At 39.1% G+C, this 23,993-nt stretch overlaps 1 pseudogene; it reads right to left on the reverse strand.

Moving 5' to 3' along the window:
- Positions 1–124: 124 nt before the first annotated feature.
- Positions 125–13,086, reverse strand: LOC129395674 (centriole and centriolar satellite protein OFD1-like; annotated as a pseudogene).
- Between the last annotated feature and the right edge of the window lie 10,907 nt (positions 13,087–23,993).

Genomic DNA, 23,993 nt, shown 5'->3' on the forward strand with positions numbered 1-23,993 from the left:
TTGGGGGTGGATAGTTCTGCAGATGTCTATTAGGTTTACTTAGTCCACAGCTGATTTCAAGTCCTGCAAATCCTTGTTAATTTTCTGTCTCATTGATTGCTGCCTGTTCTTTTCTGTGGAAGCTTCATCCCCAGGGGGCACCTTCAGATTCCAGCCAGTGCTCTCCTGTATGAGGTGTCTCCCAGTCAGGATACACAGAGGCCATGGATCCACTTGAGAAGGCAGTCTGACCATTAGCAGAGCTCAAACGCTGTGATAGGACGTCTGCTGCTCTCTTCACAGCCATCAGGCAGTTATGTTGAAGTCTGTGATGCTGCATCCATGGCTGCCCCTTCCCCCAGATGTTCTGTCCCAGGGAGACAGGGGTTTTATTTATAAGCCCCTGACTGGGGATTCTGTCATTTTTTCAGAAATGTCTTGCACAGAGAGGAGAAATCTGGCAGCCTAGCCACATCAGCCTTGCTGAGCTGCAGTTGGCTCCAACCAATTCAAACTTCCCTGTGGTTTTATTTACACTACAAAGGTAAAATGGCCTACTCAAGGCTCAGCAATGGCGGATGACCCTCCCCCTAGACAAGCTCGAGTATTTCAGGTCGATCTCAGACTGCTGCTGTGCTGGCAGAGAGAATTTCAAGCCAGTGAACCTTAGTTTGTTTGCCTCTGTAAGGGGTGTCACTCCCCAAGCCAGACCACTTGGCTCCTTGGCCTCATCACCTCTCTCCAGGGGAGTGAACAGTTCTGTCTCCTTAACATTCCAGGCACAATTAAGGTATGAATACAAACAAACAAACAAACAAAAAATTCTTTCAGCTAGTTCAGTGTTTGCTCTAACAGCGGCCCAGTTTTGTGCTTGAAACCCATGGCCTTCATGGGGTAGGCACCAAAGGGAATATCCTAGTCTGTAGGTTGTGAAGACCATGGGAGAAGCGCATATCTGGATTAGGGCCCTTGGTTTCTCAGGCTTCCCCGGTGAGGTGATGCCCCACCCTGCTTCATCTCACACTCCATGGACTGCACCCACTGCCCAACCATTCCCAGTGAGATGAACAGTGTACCTCAGGTGGAAATGCAGGAATCACTCACCTTCTGCATTGATCTCTCTGGGAGCTGCAATCTGGAGCTGTTTTTATTCAGCAATCTTGCCAGCAATTCCCCCTCATTTTTTTTTTTTTAATGGTGAAGGAGCCATTAACTGGAAATGTAAAACTATGCAAATTCTAGAAGAAAGCACAGACATAAATGTATGTGATCTTGGATTTGGTCATAAATTTTAACAAATGACAACAAAGCCGATCAGCAATGGTAAAAAAAATTAATAATTTAAGGTTTCTCATATTAAAAGCTTATACTCTGAGTAAAATCTTGTTCAGGAAATAGAAAGATAAGCAACAGACTGAAAATAAATATCTGCAAAATACAGATCGGGGTAAAAACTTGCACTGAAAACACCCAAATCTTGAAACTCAACAATAAAACAGACTACCCAATTGACAATGTGTAAAAAGCTGAGCTCTCCAATGAAAATACAAAGATGGCAAGCAAACAAAAAGATGCTCAAACTCATATATCTTTAAGTGACTGAAAATTACAACGAGTTAGCATGGCCCATCTATATTTGTTGGAATGGCTAAACCATTTTTAAAACATGACAACTGATTTGCTGCAGGAAAAACAACAATTCATTCATTGCTTGTGGAATGCATGATGGCACAGAAAGAAAAAGAACTCTTTCAAACTCTCATATTAACCTGAAAGCCTGTTTCTGTCCTCTACCATACACACAAGGTGCTATCCGATCTACCTTTTGGTGACAGACTCGAGATCCAATATAATCTGTGCATCTGTAAGAAGCAGCTGGGATCCAGACAGAAGGCAGATGGTCCCCACAGTCAAAGTCATCTAAGAACTTTTTAATAAAGAGGGACTTATTCAGTGTATCTACAAAAGATGGTGGAGTTCCCTGGGATAGTAACAGGACCATACTCTTTGTACTCCTTGGGAATGGAGAATTAGGGGAGAGATAAATTCTCAGCACTGGAGAGACAGAGATGGTTCAGAGCACTTGAAAGATGTCATCACAGGCACTATGACCTCTCTGGGACTTGAGATGAAGCAGCCAGTCTAGGGCCACTGTATGTGGAGGCTGGTGTCCCCACTAGCCAAACCCAATCAGCAGGCAGAGAGCAAAAAAAATGCCTTGATACCACCTAGAGGCAGGTTAGCAGAGTTTAATCCAGAAATCATAATTTTATAAATCTTTCCAATTTAAGTCTCCTTTACAAGTATAAAACATAGTTTTATACTGACTTAGTATGAATCACTAATACATGCAAGCCATGCACAGTGGCTCATGTCTGTAATCCTGGCTATTTGTGAGGCCCAGACTAGTGGAACATTTTGGTCAAAAGATTGAGACCAGCCTGGCCAACATGGTGAAACCCTGTCCCTATTAAGCATATAAAAATTAGCTGTGTTTGGCGGGGGGGGGTAAATTCCTGTAGTCTTACCTACTTGAGAGGCAGAGGCAGGAGAATTGCTTGAACACAGGAGGTGGACATATGGTTTAAGAGATGCATGTTTTTATTTTTATTCTCTTCCAGTTTTTCTTCCTTAAGTAGTAAATAGTCACTTATCTCTTGAACACTTTCATTCACAATATATTTGTTTTGTTATTGCCAAAGACTGTGCTTTGACAGACATTAACTCAATCTGAAAGTTAACAAGGAAAATTTGCATTTGAATGATGACTTTACAGTGCTGCAAAAGTAAAAGCTGGCAGGCTCCTATTAGCATAGGGTCACAATTTAACTGAGGTCACTGAACCGATGTCTGAATCTCTGCAATAAGACGCAAACTACAGTAACCAAAATTGTCTTCTGCCCTGCAGTTGGGGCAGAGGAAGTTTTATGGACAACATCCCATGAAGCAAGTCCTTCTAAGTAAGATTATAACCCCATTTTGCATAGGCATTGAAGAACTTAAAACAGTCACTCATCATAGCAATATAGATTTGTTTTAAATATGAAAACGTAAGGTAAAAATGGCCAGGCATGGTGGCTCCCTCCTGTAACTCCAGCACTTTGGGAGGCCAACATGAGAGGATAGCTTGAGCTCAGAATTTCCAGACTACCTTGGGCAACAAGGAAAAACCCGGTCTCTACTAAAAGTACAGCCGGACACTGGCTCAAGCCTGTAATCCCAGCACACTGGGAGATCTTCATGGGCAGATCACTTGAGGTAAAAAATTTGAAACCACTCTAGCCAACATGGTGAAACCCAATCTCTACTAAAACTATAAATATTAGCCAGGCATGGTAGCAGGTGTCTGTAATCCCCGCTATCCAGGAGGTTGAAACAGGAAAAATCACTTGAAAACAAAGGGAGTGGTAGCAGTTAGCCCAGTTTGCATCATTACACTCAAGCCTGGGCAACAGAATGAGACTCCATCTTAAAAAATTAAAAAGTAAAAAAGTAAAAAACAAAAACAAAAACAAAACATATAATTTTCTTGGTGTGGGGGGGTATGGCTATAATCCGAGCTTCTCGGGAGGTGGAGACACAAGAATTGCTTTACCCTGGGAGGTGATGATTGTAGTGAGCCGATATAACACTAGTGCACTCCACACTGAATGACATAATGAGGCTCAGTCTCAAAAAAAAAAAAAAAGTAACATTTTGTGTAGAGCTTTTCTTTTCTTAGTATACTGTATGTCATATTTGAATAAGAAGGCATACAAAGTTCTCACAAAAGTTCAACTTGCAAAAATGTTTTAAGTGCCTAAAATTCCAGCTTCATCTTCAGACAGCAAGCATAAAAATAAACAGAAAATTAAACAAGCAATGGCAGGTGATAAATGCATTGCATTTAGTTTTAATATGTGAGATAACACTATAATGTCAAAAATTTTAGCTGCTGCTGATGAAAGGAAAGAACAGGTTAATGTAGAAACAGAACAATAATAATATTGGCCACCTGCTATGAACTAGGCTCATACGTTAACTCACTGAATTCCCTCAACAACCCTATAATGTGGAAAACATCCTAGAGTTTACAGCTGAGGAATCTGCAATCAAAGGACCTGCCCAAAGGCACACAAGAAATTAGGCCACAGATAGGATTCAAGGAGGACTCTAAGACCCAAAGCACTGTCTACACTTTCATATATGATGTTGGTTGAAATTAAGAACTGTTGAGTTAACTTTAGTCATCCCCCTCTTTGCCGTAGAAATGGCAGTTTAAACATCTCGAGAGAAAGACTTTGGATAAATTATACACGACTAAAATTTTATAAATTCATTAAAATCTATTTCAAAAAATATGCTAAAAAATTCTTGGAGTTCTTACATAAAACTTACAGATTGATTGAGTTCCTCCTTTTTTGGATTACTAACTGTGAGCTCCTCTTGCAAGTAAACAGCTTTTCCTGAAAGAAATAGCCCTTTAAACATCATAATGTTTTCCTTGTGAATACAAAAGCTATTTCATATTTATGGCCAGTATGTCAGACCTAATGACCATTATTTTATAATATGAAATAGCCTGTGTAGGGAACAATATTTTCACAGGCAAGTAAGAAATAAGCCCTGTTAGCTAACAGGTGATGTGAAGCTATAACTGTCATCTATGTGGTGAAATTCCACCATCTACACCTGCTAACCAGAGAGGTTTTAAGTTCCTTGAAGAAGAAGATCTGTCTGTTACTATATTGTAAAAGACAATGTTGTTATTGTAATGTAGGTATTACTTTGTCATTTTCATTTTATCTAACTTGAATCTATGTAGATATAATATCAAGGCAAAATTTGTTACATAGATGATGGTACTAATTTATAAAAGAAGGGTTAGTCTCCACAAGATAGTAGTAAAAGGGGAAGCCACACACTGGGTGTCTGGACAACATCAAATAACTACTTTGGTATACTCCCAAGAATCTATTTGAATATTCCACCAAAACTTCACTTCTCATTACAGGCAATTTCCTAAAAATATATTGAAATATAAAATATCTGAAGATTGAGACATTACTCATCTTCCAGTCTCAAGGGCAATATACACAAGAATTCAGGAGGTTATATGTAAAGTAAAAATATTATAAATAAAAAAATATATTAGACGGCAACAAAATAAGAAGCTATGTCATAGGAAACAGAGAAGTTAAAATTTTTCCATAAGTGAAAAAGAACATATCTCATGGCTAAAAGTAATAGGCACCAGAGGCAATAAGTTGCTGCTAGCTTCTTGATAATTGCAGATTTATCAAAATATGTTGAAATAAAGTTTAATAAAATATCCAGAAAAAAATCTCTGGGCGTTCTGTTTATATAAAATATTAAAAATAATGGTTTCTCAAAAGGAGGGAAGACAATTCATTTTTTAAATTTTACATAGTTAATATTACACCAAAAGTGTACTATAGACAAGCATAAGCTATTTTTTAATATAAAACAGACTCAACTAGGGAAGCTAATACCTTATATCAAAACTGAAAACTACGGCTTCTTGCCCCACCCAAACAATACCTTTATTCTTCCTTTCCTCTTCAATCACTCGACTAGTTCTAATGATGTGGTCATCCGTTAGTTGAAGTTGATATCTGAGTATCAGAACGAGTAAATATAAGTTTTACAGTTGTCTTTCCAGAAAGATGCTTATCAATGCAGGACCTTATCTATGGTACAGATACAGCTGAGGGTGCTGAATATGACATTGTGGGACTTCAAAGTCCCTCAGTGCTAAAGCCAGGGATATGACTTTCAAACATAAAATGTCCAACAAAACCCTGCCTTGGTGTTATAAAGCACAATCATACAAAATGCAGGGTTGTGTTTTCATAAGGTTACTGAAAGCATTCCTTTCCAGTTGGTCTCAACTGGCCCAAAGAACAGGGAAGACAGTTAAATTTACACAGCACACAACAGACTCAATCCCAAATGATAATTAGACAGTCACTTTCAACCCACCTGTACTATCTGCACAGCCCAAACAAACGTAAGGATTTTGGGCCCAGGGACAAAGCCCAGTCCGGGGAACCAGGTGCTAAAAGCATTACATCTGAATTAGCAATATCCAAAGGCACATTTTCACATTTTTACTTTTGTTTCTCAGCTTTTACAAGTTGACTTTTGATTCCAAAAGGATGAAGAAACATTCCCGTTGTGAACAGTCCTCAAACTCCAAGCTTGCCAAAGTCATATGAGAACTCCCAAAGCCAGAAATACACCATGCAGGCCATGGAAGCTGTCACAATGGTACCAAACAGTTCACTAGCTCCATAGCTATATAAAATTAACATACTTTAATAAATGTATTACTAAAAATTACTAAATGTAAAACTAAAAATTACTAAAAACTACTAATAAATGTATTATTAAAAAAATTACAGAAACTTCATGTCAGCTATTTTAATATAGAAACCGACCAAAAAATTGGATAAAATACTTCATTTTCATCACGAAAAATAAAGTTTCTCGTGGTTAGAAGTAATATGTACCAGAGGCAATAAGCTTCTGCCAACTTCTCGACAACTATAGATTTATGAAAATATATTGAGAATATATTGGGAATTCAGAATCTATAAATAACTGCTCTATATTTTAAAAATAGAATTTGTTTATAGAATAACCTCAAGAAACCTTTGCAAGTTCTGTGTAATGGAATATTGATGATAAATTATGAGGAAGGCAATTAAAAACAGGCTAAATAAATAAATGCCCAGAGCACGTGAGTTGAGTCATTTCTTCCGGACACATTAACAGCAAATATTAACTGAGGATTTTGTATGTGTCAGATGCTTTCAAACCCACTGAAAAGTTACCACATGGGCATAATGTCTTACAACTGACGTATTACTCACTTATACACAAGGTGAGAGTAAAGCAAAGCCAAATTAACGACAGTTGTCCATATTTTGCTTTCCCTATCAATCTTTGTCCCACATAGTTAATTTTAGCTCTTTTCTTGTGATCATGACTTTGCAGAATCATGAAGGAATACAAGACACACGTTCACTGACAAACAATCTGACCACTAAGTATAATTTATGCATTGTTAGATATCCCCATCTTTGTGGCGGTATGAGTGTGGTAGAGAAAAAGGAAACTAAAAGTTATTATAATTCAAACTACAGCTTATTAATTATGCAACCTGAGCAAGTCGCAACGTGCCCTGAAATTTAAAGCAAATCACAGCCCTTGATAAATATTCAAGAAGCCATGAGTAAGAAGAACAGAGGATGTGCTTTTCTACACCTTATCTTTTAAAAGCTACCCTAACTCAAATGCAAGAATATATTGGCTGTTGATAAACATATGTATTTTTAACACTAAAGTTTGCATAAAAGATTAATCATAGACTACTTCCTCGGCTTTTGTTATATTTCTACAAATGTAATTTAAACATATTACTTCTTCAAATGTGCCAAACAATTACTTTAGAAGTACGTTTTTTAGGTTTCAGTCATAGGTTTCCTCAAGACACTTTGTATTCTGCTCCCATCTCCTAAGTCCTCAGTCATGCTTTTATGTTTTTCTTCCTGGAGTTCCTGGGTTCTGAAATTAGCAAAAAACATAAAGTAAATAAACTATAATAGCTGAGTTAACAAATTTAGGAAAAAACATCACGTGACACCTTTTTAGTTCAACAGACTAAAACTGCTACATGACCAGCCTGGACAACATAGCAAGACCCTGTCTCTTAAAACCAAAAAACACCAACAAAAAATCCCTATGAAACAAACCAAAAAAAACGATTGATTGAATATTGATCAAGTACCAAAAGAGAGGGCAACAGATAGATGGGTCATTCAGGGCTTCCAAATACTTAAGAATAGAATGATCTTCATAGTGAGACTTCAAATCACCCATTACACCAACTCCCCAGCCAGGGAGGTGGATTCACAGGAGATGAGATCCAGCCATCCTGAGAAGTACTGCAAAACACTAACTAGTCTAAGAGCAGTTAAAAGCTCCAGGTATTAGCTCCCTCTTCTGGTAATCTGGAACGCCATGGAGAGGTAAACTACATTGATTGTGTATATATGCTGAGAGAAGGGAAAAGGAGTAGAGAAAATGGAGGTTAAAAAAAGTGACACACACTCCTTGCCCAAATGTTTCTCTTTTTTTCGTCTCTCTCTCTCTCTCGTTTAATTTACCTTTTCATTACTGCCAAAAAGAGAGTAAGATACACAGTGGGCTGAAATAAAAAATCAAACCTATAGAAGTGAGAAAACAACGTTAAATAAGATGGGGACAAATTCTTTAATGAGCTAAAAGCCCTAAAATATCTATGGGTGTCAATTAACAGAATATTCCCAATGGAAAGGAAAACTTCCTGTGCAAACTATACACAGGTGAGCTTTCTGTCAAACCCAGGTAATATATGAAGGATGAAACATTTCTGAGCACACAGAAAAAGTGAATAGCATTGAGAAATAGTTTCATCCAGTACAAGTCAAACCACAATACTTCCTTTTTTGAGCACAGAGCAGGTAAAAGCTTCAGGCCTGGATATTTGGAATTCGGTTACAATACATAAACACACAAAAATATCAGAACTGAAGGTCTGAAGTTAACTTTAAAATGTATGATCTGTTCAAGTGCCATACAGCTTCTCCAAATTTTCTATTTGGTGTTACTGTAGCCTAGTGATAGCATTTCATGTTAACGTTTAATATTTCAAAAGCACAGACCTAATATTTGTTTCTGTTAATGTGCAACTTCTAATGCTGGGTGAGATCACCTTTATAAAAAAGAATTCTACTTGTCAGTAAACATTACAATATTTAGACATATATTTAGTAATTCTTTTTAATCTCATCATTCCGAAGATTCAAGATAAACGTGCATATGCATAATTCAAAAGCTTCAACTCTCTGCTTCAGCTTTGCCTTTTTTCCTCTTAACAAATCTATATCTCTTAGTAAAACAAGGCTTTGAGCATAAATTTTCTTGTTTCAATCTGTAAAAAAAGCATTAATTTTGGCCGATTGTTGTGGCTCATGCTTGTAATCCTGGCCGATTGTTGTGGCTCATGCTTGTAATCCCAGCATTTTGGGAGACTGAGGCAGAGGCAGATAGGTCACGAGGTCAGGAGATGAAGATCACACCGGCCAAGGTGGTAAAACCCCATCTCTACTGCAAATACAAAAGTTACCTGGGCGTGGTGGCAGGCACCTGTAATTCCAGCTACTCAGGAGGTTGAGGCAGGAAATTGCTTGAAATTGACAGGCAGAATTTGCAATGAGCCGAGATCACACCACTGTACTCCAGCCTGGGTGACAGAGCAAGACTATTTCTCAAAAAAACAAACAAACAAACAAACAAAAAAAAAAGGTATTAAGTTTTAGCAAGAAAGTTAATGGAAGCAGAACAAATTGAAATAAATATACTTCTAACTAAATTCCAAAAAACAAAGTACAGAAATTAAAAATACAATTTCCCCTTCAAGTGATTCCTACTCAGCTGGACATGGTGATTCACTGCTGTAATCCTAGCCCTTTGTGAGGCCAAAACAGGCTGATCACCTGAGGTCAAAAGCTTGAGACCAGCCTTTCCCTATATGGTGAAACCACATCTCTACAAAAATTACAAAAAATAACTGGGTAAGGTGGTCGGCACCTTTAATCCCAGCTAACTGGAAAGCGGAGGTAGGAGAATCACTTCAACCTGGGAGGCAGAGGTTTCAGTGAGTTGAGGTAGTACCATTGCACTCCAGCCTGGGCAAAAGATTAAAACTGCATCTCAAAAAAAAATCCAATTCAATGTATTCCTCAACTAGCTATTCCAGTGGCACATGTATTTACATTTACTCTCCCAATTTCTGTTAAAGTACATTTCCATATATTGTTAACATCCCCGTGTAATTTATGCTACTTAATTAACATATCTCAGTCCCTTAGGTAATTTTAGGTAATTTTTGTTTTGAGACTCGGTTCTGCTCTGTTGCTCAGGCTTGAGTGCAGTGTTGTGATTTTGGATAAATGCAACCTCTGCCTCCCAGACTCAAGTCATCATCCTACCTCAGTCTTCTGAGTAGCTGAGACTACAAACACACATCACCAAGTTCCCCTAATTTTTCTGTAGAGATGGGGTGGTGCCATGCTGCCCAGACTGGTGTTGAACCTCTGAGCTCAAATGAGATCCCCATCTCAGCCTCTCAAAGTGCTAAAACTATAAGCACGAGCCACCAGACCTAGCCCCCTTAACTAAAATTTGGGAAGTTCTTCAGGAAAATAAATAAACAAAATGTACATTCAGAAATAAAACTCCAAAGGAATAAAATCCCCATGGATTTTAGTGGTGGTGCTGCCTGAATGTTTCTGAGTCATTTAAATGTTCATGAATCATTGTGATTCAGAGTTAGTAAGCTCACATGAACTTATAAATGAATGAGCCAACATTACACTTATGTCTTCACAGAGTAAGAATTTACTCTCTATCATATATCAAGCAGCATACTAGGAACTTGATATAAAAATGTAGACCGATGTAGTCCTCATCTCTGAAGACCTCACAGTATAGTCAGGGAGAAACAATCACGCTAAGATAGGATAATTTTACAACTGAGGTAAATAAAGACTGCAGACAGGAATAAGGCCTAAATGAGTTGCTCAGTGGGAGTCAGGGAAGGCATCTCAGGGGTGACACCAAAGCTGGGCCTTGAATGACACTATGGTTTTATCAGACAGAGACAGGATTGATATTCCAGGTGGGGAAATACAGGCATGGTGGTTTTTATGAGAATGACAATCTTCCTCAAAGTCTTCAGATATTCACGGTTGCATAAACAGAAACTTAGTCAGTCACCTATCTTGAAGATGAAGTTATTAGTCTAAACACAATCTAATCATCTCTAAGATCTGTGCATCCACATTCAATTTTATAACTGAAGCAAGCTGCATTTCCAGAAATGCTGTGGAAAATTTTAGAGTGAGTGCCCTTAGCATTAAACAACTATGTCTCATTGAGAAGCTCCAAGCAAGAGTGGGCACTAGGGGGAAGACTTCCTACTTTTAACATCTGGCAGCAGCAGTTTTAGATGTATGTTTGAAATACTGCTGTGAATCCTGTGTGGTCTAAGACATACACATGGAAAAGGAATACAATTTCTTAAAGGAGTAGATCCAACCCAACTTGCCAACACAAACTCCCTGTCACTCCTCATCCCCTTCATCTCCTTTCAAGTTACTTTCCTGGTGATGAGATCAAATGGCCACATGGATGACCCTTGGGGCCCTGGTGACTCCTTCACTCCAGGGATCTTTACTCTTGCTCATTTCCATGGCTCCATCCAATGGCAGCACAGTACCTTTGACTTCCACTCTCTACCTGAAACCTCATTCTGCAATTCTACACTCCTGGACCATCTTTATTCTTCCACTTGCCAGTCTCTCCAGATCTAGTTCTTTATCACTGAAACTACCACTCAACCCTCCCTTTCCCCCTAGGTTACCAGCCACCTGCCCTCTCCTCTGCTTACCATCACTACACAGGAGATCCAGGGAATCTTCATGAGATAGGCTGCCTTTCTCAAGGACATTGAATTATGTTCTGCAAATCTCCACTTCCCAAGCATCTCCATCTTTCCACCCTCACTGAAAGGGACAGCAAGAGAGACCCTTAAAATTCCTCCCCAGAGGTAGAACAGAAAACTTGCCTACAAACATGTGGTTTTGTCTCTCTCACTTCCAGGGTTACTCCAAACACAGCTGGGCCTTCAGTACAGGTAATCAGTCTGCTCTGCTTTAAAGAGCTGTTCATACATTACCCACATGAGCTACTCTGCACCTCCAAGCTGCTCCTGAAACCTTTCATCTGTCTCCTTAATTGGCCTGAGAAGATGAAGTTTTTTAGAGTGCGTTTCTCATAATTCCAACTTGGCTGATCACCTCTGCAAATCTTGCATTTCCAGAAGACTCAAAGGATGCAAATCTGCATCCTTTTCAAGGCCCATCATTCTTTTATTTTCAATCTTGGCCACAGTCCCTACTGCTCTTCTGGGACCTTGTTCCATCAATTGTAACATCTCATTCCTTGAGTCAATCCAGTAATAGCTGTAGGAAATAGCTACCCAGTAAAATATTTGTAAATACCACCTCTTGGTGCTTTTGATGTCTCTCAAGGATACTCTTTTTCCAAAGAATAAAGTTTTCAGATTCTGCTTGACAAGCTTTCTCAAAATCATTTCAGAACATAGCTAATTCCTTCTCACACTCTATTATAACTTTCATAAAAAACTTCAATTGTGAATTGATTACAAATATAAAAGTTCCAATCATTATAATATAAGTGCAGTAACAGATTCTCCCTCCACAGCTAGTCTCCACATTAATGTTCTGTCCAAATGTGTTATATTTATTTAATCTATCATTTTATACCATTTGCTGTATTTGTAGGACTGAATCAAAAGGAATAAACAAATCTCATCAGAAAAAAATTGATATGCAAAACAGTGAAGTACCCTATTTTTTATTAAAAATTCCAGGTATTTTTTAGTATATCTAAGATTAAATCTTTAGATGGCAAACAAAAACATGCCTTATTAACTGTAACAAGATAAAGATTACCTTTTGACACATTTCTGCCAGAAGTTGCTTTTCTATTTCTCTCTTATCTTCATTTAGCTTTATTTCTAAAGACTCAAACTTTATATGCTTAGGATAAGCATCTGCCAATTGATCACCAATAAGCTGAAGGTTGTCAGCTATTAAAAAGTAACAGGTCAAATTAGGACACAGAAGCATGGTCAGGTGTGTAAGAGGCCAGACTTCTAGCTCAAAAGTAGAGTATAGTTAGGGGAAAATATGAGTGTCTGCAATTTACTTTGAAATACAAAAAAAAAAAAAAAGCAAGATAAATGAATAGATGGACAGACAAAAATGATGAAGTATGTATAATACAAATGTAATTGTGAAATCTAGGTAGTAGGTATGTAAATGTTGACTACAATTGTTTCAACTTTTCTATATGTTGAAAATGCTCAGGCATTTACCACCATCTACCACGCTGAGCTAATTTATTTATTTATTATTAGTATTAGTATTAGTATTTGTGTAGACAGGGTCTTCCTATGCTGCCTGCCCAAGCTGATCTCAAACTCATGGCCTCAGGTGATCCTCCTACCTGGGCCTCCCAAGGTGCTGGAATCACAGGAATGAGCCTCTTTGTCTGGTTATAGCTTTTAAGAGTAAATCTGAAAAAAGTCCTTCCCATGCATGATGTGAAACCTGGAAGCAATAAGGAGAAATATTTATCAATCTCACTACATAAAAATTAAAAGATGGTGTCACAGTGTGAGAACTATGAGAACTGCTACCACAGTTTCTTTTCTTTTCTTTCTTTCTTCCTTCTTTCCTGCCTTCCTTTCTTCCTTCACATTATTACAATGAAGCTTGGCAAATTAATACACAGTCCCAATGGCTGGCGAAAGTATATACTCAAATGATTAAGTTCTGAATGAATGGATGAATGAATAAATGTCTCTGTGGGGATTATAGAAATGCATGTAACAGACAAAATCCCAAGGGGGTAACAACACAAAAGGACCATTACTAATTCACAGATTATTTTAAAAGACCTAAGGGATAACTAAGGATAAAAAGGCAAGTTGCCAGCTTATGTTCATGCTACAAAGCCCATTATCAAGTCTAACAAATGGTGTGAAACCCACAGTAGTTACAAACTTTATAAATCTTTTGTATGAAGGCCAAAATTAAGGCAATTAATCAGGTCTGCGTAAACATTTAAGAACAAAAGTTATATTACACTTTACCAAACACATATTCTATTCATTAATGACATATTAATACATTTAATACTCTATCAATTGTATTTGAGAGGCATACCTAGTATACAAAGACACCTGACCTAAAAGGCAGGTTTTTGAATGTTTTTTTTTTAGAAATTTTGCCAACAGCGGATATGTTTACAAACAGTATCTCTTAGTGTGTCTGCAGGACTCTTGATACTGTCTGAAGTTTTCTTATTTGACTATATAAAGTTATTACAAAAATGAAAATATGGGAATAATGACCTGCAGAACAGGTGAACTATTGTTTACAAACTAAGATGTGGTGAGCAAGGAAAAACATGTAATTTAAATGCAATGAAATGTCTTACACTTCTCCCTCAAAATTTGCTCCATTCTTTTATAAGGAAAACTACATAGAAAAACCTTGCTATACTTTACAAATACATAGACTCCCACATTTTTGGTTTTCTTTATCAAATCCTGAGACCTATTAAAATCATTTCTTCCCTTTATAATGCTATTCAGTTATAATTAACAAACCAAAGTAGATTACAGAAACTAAGTAATCTTACCAGTGATTTCTAGAAACCTGAAGTACGGTGATTTTTATTGAGCGCAATCCATCCTGCATAGTAAATACCTTAAGAAAATTGAAAGTTCCTACTTAGACACATGCTTATAGCAGTGTTTAAATGACACATTATAATATATTTATGAATATGAGATTAAGAAACATCCTTCAAAAAAATAAGATTACAAAGCAAAATTGAAGCTCTTTCTTACACTGTTAGATACATTACAAAAACATAGTGAGGTCAAAATAATAAAATATCTTTCTTGATCATGTAATTAACCTCTAAGTATTTTACATCAAATGTCATTCAATTACATTTTTTTGAAAGTAGTGTTTAAAATTTAAATAAACTGAATTTTCACTGTCTTTACAATCATGATTAAAATGCACTTAAAATACTCTCAAACAGACATTTTGGGCAGCTATTTATATCTGTTTCTACTACAGTATGTATCAATAATTATGTCTACTCTGAGAACACTGATATGTTTTCAAATGGATTTCCTTCAAAGAAAACATTTAGCATTGGCATCTTCTATTAGGAGAAACCATTAAGTTGTTTGAGCAGGATGAATTCCTGTTATAAGAATTATACAACTGGTAATTACACAATAAGTAGAATATGGAGTGATTATGAAATTAGAGAAAGATATATCAAAAATGAATTCCAGACAAGGCACAATGACTCACAGTTGTAATTACAGCGCTTGGGCATGCTAAGCGGGCAGATGACATGAGCTCAGAATTCAAAACAACACTGCCCACCATAAGAAACCCAGTATATATATAAAAAAAAAAAATAGCAGAATGTGGTGATGTGTGCCTGTACTCCCAGCCGCTTGAAAGGCTGCAGTAGTATAATTGCTTGAACCCAGCAGACAGTTATTGCAGTAAGCTGAGACTATACCGCTGCCCTTCAGACTTGGTGACAGAGTGAGACACTACTACTAAAAAATAAATAGGTAAATAAATACACTTATAAAACCAATAAGTAAAGTTTGGTTGCTTATGAGGAAACTCAACATGCTTAAAATTTTCATTCAAATACTGTACTAAGCCCAGGCATTGTGGCTCACATTTGTAATCCCTGCACTTTTGGAGGCTGAGGCAAATGGATCACTTGAGATCAGGAGTTCAAGACAAACCTGGCCAGCATGGTGAAACCCCACCTCTACTAGAAATACAAAAATTAGCTGGGTACCTGGGTGAGCACCTGTAATTACAGCTACTTGAGCGGCTGAGGTGGGAGAATTGCTTGAACCCAGGAGGCAAAGTTTGCACCCCGAGATCATGCCACTACACTCCAGCCTGAGCAACAGAGTGATACTCCATCTCAAAGAAAATAATTACAATACCAAGCTTCTTGTGTCCTTAAAATTTGGAATATGAAATCTTTAGGTAACTATGACAACATAAAGAAAATAAAGACATACACACACCACCGAGAGTGAAATTTAATGTAAACGATAGACTGGGAATAATGACATGTCAAGGTAGGTTTATCAATTGCAGAAAATGTACCACCTTGATGAAAGATGTTGACAGTGGGAAAGACTGTGCATGTGTAGGAGCACTGGGTGTATAGGAATTCTTTGTACTTCTCCATCTACCTGGCTGTGAACTAAAAACTGCTCTAAAAAACAAAGTCTACAAACACCACCCCCCAACAACACACACACATATTCACAGGGAAACTTTGCTGCATCTACCTTCAAAGTAATAAACTGGGATGACTGTTCAACAATAATGGTGGAGAAATATAGTTCAAATAATTAGAAATGTACTAAAAAATAAAACGAGAGTGTCTTTATTATTAGGAAACTTTACAGATTTTTAAGAATTACATCACTTAAGTTACTTGATTCACCTCTCCACAGTCTGGCTCCTCATCTGTAACACTCTAAACATCTGTCATGTGTTTATCGCAGTGCCAAGCTCAGAGCAAACATTCAGCAGATTGGCAAAGTCTTATTAAATAACATGGAAAATAGATAAATCAGTTTTAGCTCTTAAAGCTGTAGAGATTGTAGATCACAATTTTACAAAAGACTAAATGGGATACCAAGAAATTAATTCCAAATTTAGCACCCACTTGTTATATAGCAAATGTATTATGTGCAGGTACAATGTAAATTCAAAGAGGAATGAGAAACAGACTAGTTTAAAAGCAGTTAGCTATAATGCAGCATGTTAGAGTCTGCCAAGTAAAAACTGTTAATAAAAAGTTCAAAACAGAAAAGGAAATTCATTACATTTTCTTTTGCTAAACCAATTTCTGGAAAGAAAACAGAAAGTGAAGACTCATAGCCACATCTTTGTTAGTGATCGGCCACTGAAGAGTTAGAGGCTGCTAGTAAGAGGGAGTTCCCTTGCACTGAAATGAACGGAGGTTGCAATGCTCCATTCAATTCAGGGTGCATCTACTCATAGATTAGCTGGTTTTGAATTTGTGTCCTGCAATGGAGGAAGGAAGAAACAAAGGAAAAAAATAAGAACAGAATGGAGGAAGAAATAAAGGGAGGGAGGGAGAAAGGGAGGAAAGGAGAAAGGAAGAAAGGAAGGAAGAAAGAAAAGAAAGCAGGAAGGAAGGAAGGAAGGAAGGAAAGAAGGAAGGAAGGAGGGAAGTCAGACAAGTTAAAAAAAAACTTCAGTAGGATTTTCTCAGTAGAGATATACACAGATGTGTTATATTCATTGGAAAACTTCCTTTTATTTCCATAATGTTGCTAGATCCATGGCCAGAAGTTAGGAACCTTCCCCTGCAGAAGTCTCATGCCCTGAGACAAGAAGGCCAGTGTGTTCTAGAAAAATGTTTATTTCCTCAGCTTCCTAGTGAAACTGATGATTAGCCAGACCCATTTGCAGACTCTTCACTTCACTCCCTAGAAGCCCATTTCAGTAGCTTACGCTTGGGATATGAAGTATAAGAAAAAATTCTGCCATTTCTTCGCACCTCTGTGGACTGTTGGAAAATATAACCAAAATATTCAGCAAGGGACTGCTCGTGTGTTACAAAAATTTCCAAAGATAAATCTGTTACCACTAAAGATGAGGATTTCAAGAAACTTTTAAGGAAACAGAGAAATGCTCACACCATATAATTTAAATTTAAAAAGGACATATATACAAGATATATCTAAATATTTTGAATGTAAAATATGCTTTTGAAATACATATTGCAATGAAAACACGTTGAGTTAATGTTATTCCTAGCTGTTAATCCAAACATAAAGCATACCTACAGATATTTGCTGCTCAAATTAAATAGTCAGGCATATCAATATAGTTTAAAGATGAAGCTGTTCATTCCCAGACTATTAAAACAGCACATTAGTGTTTTCTATATGGTGTTAATGTTCCTCATCCTAATTTATTACAAACCCACTTGTCAGTTTAGCAACCTGTAAGCCAGATTTATAAAACAGGCCTAATCTTACTAAAACATGTTCATTATATAAATGCTTTCTGCTCCTATCTTATTGTGGGTTCAATTAATTATTTGAACATTCTCCTTAAAGTCGATTCAAATGCAACATTTTCTCAATGGATTCAAAGAGGCTGTAATATTTCAGGGTAGAGTTTTGAAACCCAAACATTGGATGAATTTAAATGTGAACTACTTGTTACAGGTTACACTTTTAAAAGTTATGGAACAGATAAACCTAAATCCGATACTTGAGTGTGCCCAGTACACCCCGATCCTTCAACGTTTGGTGTAGCTTTTCTCGCAGCTCATCTTGACTCAACACGTCAGACATGAGGAGCAAGTTGGACTAGAAGACAAAATGATTACAGGTTACCTGGGGGATAGAGGAAAGGTGAAGGAAGGAAAAAAGATCACTGGTCTCTGGGGACACCCTGAGTGGCCTAGCAGGGAAAGAGGTATTATGGAACATCAACAAGACTTCATTTCTACCTGTCCCCGACGAGGGGCAGTTGTGTATTCCTGAGTCAGTAGGCGCCAGCTTCCTCCCATCATCAGCTTCTTCCCAGGCCGCCTCCTTCGCCCCGCCATGGCCACAGTTGAGTGCACAGGACAGGATGCAGGTCCAAGATGAGGGGGAATCTCCGTCCTCAAAACCCTGCCTGTGTCCCAGGTGAGGAACAAGCGTGCTGAACACTCTCACTCTCACAATCCCAAGTAGGTTTTCTATCAAACATGCAAGCCTCCTCTCTTCGCCGTTCTGAGGCATGGACGAGGACCGTGACCTAGGCACAACTCAAAGGTGGCTGGAGGGCTGGGACTCAAAGACTAGGGATGGAAAGTAATGAGGCAGGACCGCGAGATTACAGCCCTCATATCCCATCCTGCCCCTCCTGGAGACCTACAAAGTACAGTCTTCCTGTTCTGAAGATACATGGTGCATGCACTTGGTTGCCTAGCGCCCGACAGAAGCTCCACCCACATCTCGCCAGAGCATATCCAGGGTATCCAAATAACTGCCCCCCGTGAACTGGGCTGAAGCAGCAGGAGTGCAGGTCTCCTCAGCGGGACTGAGAATGCCTTTCCCTCCTTGACCTCTGGCTGCAGGTAGGGGGATGGAGTGAGTCGAAACAGGTATTTTGAGACCCTGTGGGACACTGCTGGCCCTACATGACAGCACAGGCTGGTGCTGTACCTCCACTCCTCCCTAGGGTAGCCAGATCAGATCTGCCATGCCCCAACAGGCTCATCCATGCACTGAGCACACTTCCACCTGCGAGTGTCTGCTCTCTTGGGGGCTTTGCTTTCACAGTTAACAGGGTCATTCAGCTGACTCAGGGTTTCATAATAGAGCCACTTTTGCCTTTTGGAGCCAGCAGATTCTTTGTTTTGGGAGGCTGTCCTGTGCATTGTAGATTTAGCTGTATCCTCAGTCTTTATGTTGTCAATAGCAACTTCTCCCCCAAGCAAGACAACCATAAATGTCTCCAGACATTGCCAGATGTCCTCTTGGAAGCAAGATGGCTCAGGGTTGAGATCCACAGAGTGAAATGTTTTTTAATAGCCACCGTTGTGTGTTGTGAGGAAAGGTGAGACTGACCTCATAATGCTTATATGTAACTAAAAAGAAAATGAGCCAAACCTCTCAGAAGCAATAATGAAAAAGTTACGGCCAGAGAACTGAACAAGAGCTAAGGTAATATTATAAACTGAGTAAAGAGTTTAAAGGAGAGGTGGTTGAAGATGGAAGTGATCCAGATCATCTCTGAGAAAAAGTGTAACTCCTCAGGGCTTTGATGCATAGGATTTAGGTGGGGGGGCTCAAAGAAGAGCACTGCAGGGAGGTGAAAAGTGAGCAAAGGAATGAAAACAAACAAACAAACAAACAAACAAAAATCCAGGACCTTCTTGGGAGCAGTGAGGAATCTACCCGAGTCCAGAGTTGTAGGTTGGGAAAATAAGCCTGATAAAGTATCCAAGTCCTGTGAGGACAAAATTTGATCAGTGTCAGCTTTGTACACAGCATTGAAGAAGTGTACAATGAGTTTTGATCACTGGCTGTGAAAAACAAACACTTCAAGAGGCAATGTGAGTGACAGGACTTCTTAGGATGTGGAGAACGTGTAGGTTTTTGTGGGAAATAATCGAGGAGGGGGACAACTTAGTTGGATTTTTAAAAATAGGTAGTGGTTGCAGGCAGAATCAGGGAGAACATTCTAGGCATGAGGAGAGAAATAATAGTAGTTCTGAAGTGGATACAGTCAACGTGGATTTGGGGGCATAAAAAGTAAATGACAAAACTCTAGCAGAGGTGATAGATGGCTGAATAGGAACAGCTCTGGTCTACAGCTCCCAGCATGAGTGATGCAGAAGACGGGTGATTTCTGCATTTCCAACTGAGGTACCAGTTTCATCTCACTGGGGAGTGCCAGACAGTAGGTGCAGGACAGTGGGTGCAGAGCACCACGCACGACCCGAGGCATCGCAAGGCATCGCCTCACCCGGGAAGCACAAGGGGTCAGGGAATTCCCTTTCCTAGTCAAAGAAAGGGGTGACAGCCAGCACCTGGAAAATCGGGTCACTCCCACTCTAATACTGCCCTTTTCCAATGTGCTTAAAAAATGGCACACCAGAAGATTATATCCCACACCTGGCTCAGAGGGTCCTATGCCCATGGAGTCTTGCTCATTGCTAGCACAGCAGTCTGAGATCAAACTGCAAGGCGGCAGCAACCCTGGGGGAGGGGCGCCCGCCATTGCGGAGTTAGTTGTTTGATTAGGTAAACAAAGCTGCTGGGAAGCTCCAACTGGGTGGAGCCCACCACAACAGCTCAAGGAGGCCTGCCTGCCTCTGAAGGCTCCACCTCTGGGGGCAGGGCACAGACAAACAAAAAGACAGCAGTAATGTCTGCAGATTTAAATGTCCCTCCCTGAAAGCTTTGAAGAGAGTGGTGGTTCTCCCAGCATGCAGCTCGAGATCTGAGAACAGGCAGACTGCCTCCTCAAGTGGGTCCCTGACCCCCGAGTAGCCTAACTCGGAGGCACCCCCACGTAGGGGTGGACTGACGCCTCACATGGCCTCACATGGTACTCCTCTGAGACAAAATTGCCAGAGGAACGATCAGGCAGCAGCATTTGCAGTTCACCAATATCCTCTGTCATGCAACCAAGGCTGCTGAAACCCAGGCAAACAGGGAGTGGACCTCTAGCAAACTCCAACAGACCTGCAGCTAAGGGTCCTGTCTGTTAGAAGGAAAACTAACAAACAGAAAGGACATCCACACCAAAAACCCATCTGTACATCACCATCATCAAAGAACAATGGTAGATAAAACCACAAAGATGGGAATAAAACAGAGCAGAAAAACTGGAAACCCTAAAAATCAGAGTGCCTCTCCTCCTCCAAAGGAACACAGCTACTCACCAGCAATGGAACAAAGCTGGACAAAGAATAACATTGGCGAGTTGCGAGAAGAAGGCTTCAGATATTCAAACTCCTCCGAGCTACAGGAGGAAATTCGAACCAATGGAAAAGAAGTTAAAAGCTTTGAAAAAAAATTAGACGAATGGATAACTAGAATAACCAATGCAGAGAAGTGCTTAAAGGACCTGATGAAGCTAAAACCAAGGCACGAGAGCTACGTGACGAATGCAGAAGACTCAGTAGCCGATGCGATCAACTGGAAGAAAGGGTATCAGTGATGGAAGACGAAATGAATGAAATGAAGCGAGAAGAGAAGTTTAGAGAAAAAAGAATAACAAGAAATGAACAAAACCTCCAAGAAATATGGGACTTTGTGAGAAGACCAATATTCTGGCCAGGGCAATTAGTTCTGGCCAGGGCAGTTAGGCAGGAGAAGGAAATAAAGGGTATTCAATTAAGAAAAGACGAAGTCAAATTGTCCCTGTTTGCAGATGACATGATTGTATATTTAGAAAACCCCATCGTCTCAGCCCAAAATCTCCTCAAGCAGATAAGCAACTTCACCAAAGTCTCAGGACACAAAATCAATATGCAAAAATCACAAGCATTCTTATACACCAATAACAGACAGCCAAATCATGAGTGAACTCCCATTCACAATTGCTTCAAAGAGAATAAAATACCTAGGAATCCAACTTACAAGGGATGTGAAGGACCTCTTCAAGGAGAACTACAAACCACTGCTCAATAAAATAAAAGAGGATACAAATGGAAGAACATTCCGTGCTCATGAGCAGGAAGAATCAATACCGTGAAAATGGCCACACAGCCCAAGGTAATTTATAGATTTAATGCCATCCCCATCTAACTACCAATGACTTTCTTCACAGAATTGGAAAAAAACTACTTTAAATTTCATACGGAAGCTAAAAAGAGCCCGCATCACCAAGTCAATCCTAAGCCAGAAGAACAAAGCTGGGGGCATCACACTATCTGACTTCAAACTATACTACAAGACTACAGTAATCAAAACAGCATGGTACTGGTACAAAAACAGAGATCTAGACCAATGGAACAGAATAGATCCCTCAGAAGTAATGCCATGTATCAACAACTATCTGATCTTTCACAAACCAGACAAAAGCAATGGGGAAAGGATTCCTTATTTAATAAATGGTGCTGGGAAAAGTGGCTAGCCATATGTAGAAAGCTGAAACTGGATCCCTTCCTTACACTTTACACAAAAATTAATTCAAGATGGATTAAAGACTTAAATGTTAGACCTAAAACCGTAAAAACCCCAGAAGAAAACCTAGGCAAAACCATTCAGGACATAGGCATGGGCAAGGACTTCATGTCTAAAACACCAAAAGCGATGCCAACAAAAGCCAAAATTGACAAATGGGATCTAATTAAACTAAAGAGCTTCTGCACAGCAAAAGAAACTACCATCAGAGTGAACAGCCAACCTACAGAATGGGAGAAAATTTTTGAAACCTACTCATCTGACAGAGGGCTAATATCCAGAATCTACAATAAACTCAAATAAATTTACAAGGAAAAAAACAAACAGTCCCATCAAAAAGTGGGTGAAGGATATGAACAGACACTTCTCAAAAGAAGACATTTATGCAGCCAAAAAACACATGAAAAAACACTCATCATCACTGGCCATCAGAGAAACGCAAATCAAAACCGCCATGAGATACTATCTCACACCAGTTAGAATGGTGATCATTCAAAAGTTAGGAAACAACAGGTGCTGGAGAGGATGTGGAGAAATAGGAACACTTTTACACTGTTGGTGGGACTGCAAACTAGTTCAACCATTGTGTAAGTCAGTGTGGCGATTCCTCAGGGATCTTGAACTAGAAATACCATTTGACCCAGCCATCCCATTACTGGGTATACACCCAAAAGATTATAAACCATGCTGCTATAAAGGCACATGTACACGTATGTTTATCGTGGCACTATTCACAATAGCAAAGACTTGGAACCAACCTAAATGTCCAACAATGATAGACTGGATTAAGAAAATGTGGCACATATACACCATGGAATACTATGCAGCCATAGAAAATGATGAGTTCATGTCCTTTGTAGGGACATGGATGAAACTGGAAACCATCATTATCAGCAAACTATCGCAAGGACAAAAAACCAAACACCGCGTGTTCTCACTCATAGGTGGGAATTGAACAATGAGAACACGTGAACACAGGAATGGGAACATCACACTCTGGGGACTGTTGTGGGGTGCGGGGAGCGGGGAGCGGGAAGGGATAGCATTAGGAGATATACCTAATGCTAAATGACGAGTTAATTGGTGCAGCACACAAACAGGGCACACGTGTACATATGTAACAAACCTCCACATTGTGCACATGTACCCTAAAACTTAAAGTATAATAATAATTAATTTAAAAAAACTCTAGCAGAGGTGGAACAATAGGCATCATAATAAATTATTATAAATTTAGTGGCTTAATACAAGTGTATCATCTTACACTTCTGTAATATAGGAGTCCAATACATGTCTTGTTTGGCTAAGATCGAAGTGTGCACAGAACTGTGCTCCTCTTGGAGGCTCTAGAGGATAATTTGCTTCCTTGTACTTTCTAGCTTCTAGGGGCCTCCTGCATTCCTTAGCTATAGCCCCTTCCTCCATTTTCTAAGCCATCTACATCACATTGCTTTTCCATTCTTCTGTCACTTCCCCCTGACTTTCCTCTTTTGCTTCCATCGTCTACATTTAAGGCCATTGTAATGGCATTGATCAAGCTGGATGATCCTGGGCAATCTTCCTATCTTAAGGTCAGCTG

Source organism: Pan paniscus, chromosome Y, assembly GCF_029289425.2.
Source record: "Pan paniscus chromosome Y, NHGRI_mPanPan1-v2.0_pri, whole genome shotgun sequence".
NCBI lineage: Eukaryota > Metazoa > Chordata > Mammalia > Primates > Hominidae > Pan > Pan paniscus.